Below are 4906 nucleotides of genomic sequence, written 5' to 3'. Positions count from 1 at the left end.
AAAAAAGTAATCTGTAGTGTCTGGCGTTCGTGACAGTTTTTAGATTCTTGAACAGGCCTTTGTGTAAACACACACTTTCGATTCTTTCAGGCAAATGCTTAGCAATGGAATAGTGGGCATGGGGTAGGTATATTCTTAACCATTAAGGAATAAGCGCTGAAGTTGCCCAAAGTGGTTTTACCATTTTGCTATCTACCTGCAGCATGTGGGAGCTCCACCTCTCCACATCCAGGTGATTCGGCCTGAGTGTCGTCAGCTCTCCAAGGGACAGTGAGTCCATAACACCTCGTGGTCTCTGATTTGTATGTTCTCATGAGTAACGATGCTGAGAACTCTGCATGTGTTTATGGACCACTGTATATTTGGAAAGTGTTTGTTCAAGTCTTTTGCTTTTTTATTATTGGGTTGGTTTATCTTTTTATTACTGATTTGTAGGTGTGCTTTATATATTCTGGATGCAAGTTAGATATACATATTGTGAATATTTTGCTAAGACGTTGGCTTTCTGTTTATTATCTAGACGATGTCTTTTGATGAACAGAAATTTTTAGTTTTGATGAAGTCCAATTTATTTATTTTCATTATAGTTCGTGCTTTGTGTTCTAAGAAATCTTTTACCTTTTCCCAGGTGTGAAGGTGAGAGGGTACTCTTTATTTTCTTCCAGAAGCTTTATTACATCATTCTTAAAGTCACTTTTAATGCCACGTTAAACCTCCTCCTTTCTCGTTGTAGTTTTGAGGCTGCTTTTCTCCATTAGAGCCAGGGAGGTGAGCTTCCCCTTTTAAAAAGGAGGCCTGCAAATGGAGTGCACACGGGGCCGTGACCCTTGGTGTGTGGCGTGGCGGGCTGCGGCCTCGCTCGCCTCCAAGGGCACGGCGCACGTGCACGGCCTAGAGCTTGCGTCTCCCGCCCTGCGACACCTGCCACTTCCCGGCGACGCCACAGCCTGCTGTCCCTGATAATGTTTCGATGGGCTGGGCTGAGACTCTACAAGGGCTCCAGCTCACTTTGGGTTCCTGAAAACATTTATTTGGTATTTTTCAAGGAGGTCAGTTTCAATTCTCCATGACTCTGGCTTCACCCCTTCTCACCTTTGAAGATTAAATCTGGTGGTGAGGGGGGAGGGGAGAATCCTCTTTTATCTAAAGCCCTTTCTGAATCGAATGAGGGGGCACAGGCCCTGGAAATGGGGTTGTTGCTGGCCCTGCTCAAACCTTCTTCACAGTGAATCTGCCTGCCCCGCACCCTTTGCCACCTGGGCCATGTTTTGTGCCCTGTGACACGTGAGCCATAGCTGATTCCATCAGTGTGAGTCCCATGACCCAGGTCTCATGATCCCGGAGCACCAGTCAGAGGCTGGCCAGCATTTTTCCAGTGGCCCTATGAAAAGATAAGGTCCTCTCGTGATCAGATTCTTGTTTTCGAGAATTTGAACCAAAACACATGGGAAGAATCTGCAAACGTTCAATCAGAGGTGAAGTAAGACGTAGCAGGAAAAAGGTCAGGGGGCTGAGGACGGCCATGTGTAAGCCTGTGGCAGAGAAGCAGAAATCCCGAGCAGACAGAGGGGCACGGAGTACGGGCAGACAGAGCCAGAGGTCCAGGGAAGGACAGCGGTTCTCGACGTGCCTCGGTTCCAGACGCCACAGACAGATGCCTGCGCAGGGAGCCACCACCAGCCCGTCAACCACCGCAGCTACGAGATACCTCGTGAGGGTCTCTGTTTTCATCCCAGTGAAGAGAGCAGAGCTGAGGAAGCAAGATAAAGCAAGTGAGTCAAAAGAACGTGAGGAAGGTGACTACTGCTCACTCTCCAGGATAAATATTTCTCAGATAAATTGTTTGGGGGCTTGTTCAGCGCGACCCCGCTCCATTTCCAGTGGCACCTCCCATCCCGACTCGCCTGGGAAGGTCAGAGGGGACAGACCCGCCAGACCTGTGAGGAAGGTCAATGCGTTTTCAGTGAGCCGGAGAGTCTGTCACTGAGCAGCGGCTCCCAGTTACCGGCCGTGTGCACGTGTGTTTTTCAGCCAAATCTTTAAGTGCTCACTTCTAGAACTGTGTTCAGGAAATAAGAACTCAGAGGAACAGAAATGTGACTCTTGAAAATGGCCGTCCTGTTGGGATTAGGGGACACTCGTATAGCATCTTTGCAAAATTCTATGATGTCAAACCTGGGAGTGAAGGGCTTTTTATCAAAACCACTTATTAAGGGAGCGACCTTCTAATCAAGGCTGTGGTCACTTTGTGCCCACAGAGCAACACCCACGAGGATGGGTGCTTTCCTATTGTGCTAAGGGAACACAAACCACGGCTGCATGCTCTAGATAGTGACTTCACATTCACACACACACACACACACACACACACACACCTGAAAATGGAGGATAATCAGACAGGCAACAATTGGTTCACGGGAATTTGCTCTTCGGAAGAAAGCTCGCAGCTCACTGGGGAGCGCCTCAGCTGATGAGTGAGAAAAACCATTGCAGCAACGAGCAAAGGAGTGTTCTAGCACTTTCCTTCACACTGCAGAAAATCAAGACATTTTGTGCTGTTAGTATCAGGCAAATGGGGGGAACGTCCTCAAGCTGAAAGTAAAGGATGGTTTTCAAAAGCAGAGGTAAACACTGGGACCCTGCGTCTTGTGTGTGTGTGTGTGTGTGTGGTGGTAGGAAGGCTGGCCAAGGTGTGTGTGTGGGGCAGTGCTGTGTGTGTGAAATACATCCCATACTCAAGGAAAGTGCAAGCTGGGAGAAACCTGAGCAACCCTAGCCCAAGTTCCTGTTTAACAGGTGAGGAAGACAAGGCACAGAGACCTCCTGAAAAACTAATTATTGGTTCTAAGTTGTCTACGGCCATGTTACTCTAAGTCTATGGCCGTGCCACCCTGAAGAAGCCTGATCCTGTCTGATCTTGGAAGCTAAGCAGGGTGGGGCCTGGTTAGTACATGGATGGGAGATCACCTAGGAAGACCAGGTGCTGTAGGCGTAAAAAATAAAAAAAATAATAAAGGATCATAAGCTGACAAGGTCCTTGCAATCTGTGAGGTCAAGCAAGGGTTCTCTCACCTAAAAAGAAAAAAATGGTTCTAAATTTACTGGGCAGAGATCATGAATAACGACATTCTGTCTATAGCACTGAACACATTAGGACAAATATTATGACAAAAATCACAAAATGTAGGTAATCCTGGAGCTCGGAGAGGCCCGGGTGGAGACTGAACGCTGCCAGTGGCTCCCAGCAGAACACAATTAACATGTTTATTTATTGTGCTTCTGTTTGAAAGTCTATATCGCTAACTAGTTTTTGTGGGTTCAAAGTGTGCTACGCAGATGGCACCATCTGTGTCACAGGAAGCAGCTTTGTAATGCATAATCTTGGATCCCAGCCCCCAAGCTGTCTCCTAGCCCGCAACAAGGTCCCCAGGGGGTGCATGCAACAGGGTCCCCAGGGGGTGCGTGAAGCACTGCTCCACTGGTGTGGCATTTTCCCAAGAAAAGGAAGGACAGCGGTTCTCGACGCGCCTCGGTTCCAGACGCCACAGACAGATGCCTGCGCCGGGAGCCACCACCAGCCCGTCAACCACCGCAGCTACGAGATACCTCGTGAGGGTCTCTGTTTTCATCACCAGCTCCGATTCAGCAGCAAGGGAGGCTCCTGGGCTGGTTATAAATGTAAGCATTTGTATTCATTTCTTAGAGCGGCTAACAAATGACCACAAATGTAATGTCTTAAAAAACAGAAATGTATTCTTTCATAGTTCTGGAGATCAGAATCCAAAATCAAGGTGCCAGCAGAGCCACAGCCCCTCCAAAGCTCCAGAGAAAGAATTTTTCCTTGCGTCTTCCAGATTCTGGGGTCTTCAGCACTTCTGCTTTGTGGCTGCACCCATCTGATCTGTCTCTTCCTCCTCTGTGTCTCAGATCTCCCTCTGCCTCTCTTTTATGTGGACCCTTGCTACTGGATTTAGGACCTGCCTAGATAATCCAGGATGATCTTACCTCGAGATCCTTAATTCTATCTGCAAAGACCTTTTTTTCCAAACAAGGTGACATCCACGGGTTCTGTGGGTGAACATATGCTTTGCGGGCTACTGTTCAACTCACTACCACATTATGGGGATCAGTGAGGGAGACAGTCTCCAAGACTTGAGGGCCTGGCACAAGGGAAGAGAAAAGGCTAAATGCTGGAAATGACTTTCAACGCTTAGGGTCCCACGATTTGTTTTAGATCATTCAGCGAGAATCCTCATGGGCTTTAATCACCAGACAGAAGCAGAAAGAGAGGAGAGAGAGGCCTACATTTGCAGTCTCCCTAGGTCCTCATTGGAAGAAGAGCACGGAGGACAGTTAATTCAGGGCATCCTGAGAGCACTGTGCTCTGGCAATGAGATTAAAACATCACTGGCATTAGAAGTCAGTCTAAAGAGTATCTCTTTTCTGTCAGCAACGCATTCCCCTCTTGCCCTCTCTATCTAGATGCACCCTCCTTCCTTTCCTTCCAGCCCCCTCCTCCTGACTGCTGGGCATCAGCCACTCCCAGACAGGCCTCCCATAGCCCCCAGCAGAAGCCCACCTCGACCCGCCCTCCCCATTCAGCCAAGGGCCCGACCTGTCAGGCTGTCCACATGCAGGTCTCCGTGCTAATTAGGAGGATTATCACTTTGCCAAGAAAGAACACGGACCCCGCGAAAGGTCTCTGTTAAGTGTCCTGGACATCGGGGACCCACTGCAAGCCGAGCTCTGGCGGCTGCTTGACAGAAGTGAAAGCGACAAGCTCCCCCAGGCCATGGAAGGAGCTGCGTCTCCGTCTCCACCCAAAGCCCCAAACGTGGTCAGGGGTGCGCACACCCACAGGATGGGCACGGAGTTTTTTTAAATTGTGGTAACGTGTACGCGACAT

General features: G+C 49.0%; 1 pseudogene; it reads left to right on the top strand.

The window, feature by feature from the left end:
* Nucleotides 1-2873: 2873 nt before the first annotated feature.
* LOC120602568 (uncharacterized) lies at nt 2874-2992 on the top strand (annotated as a pseudogene).
* Nucleotides 2993-4906: the final 1914 nt, after the last annotated feature.

This window comes from Pteropus medius, unplaced genomic scaffold (assembly GCF_902729225.1).
Source record: "Pteropus medius unplaced genomic scaffold, Ma_sr-lr_union100, whole genome shotgun sequence".
In the NCBI taxonomy this organism is placed as follows: Eukaryota; Metazoa; Chordata; class Mammalia; order Chiroptera; family Pteropodidae; genus Pteropus; species Pteropus medius.
Note: the sequence above shows the minus strand (reverse complement) of the source record. Positions and strands in the feature narration are given on the sequence as shown.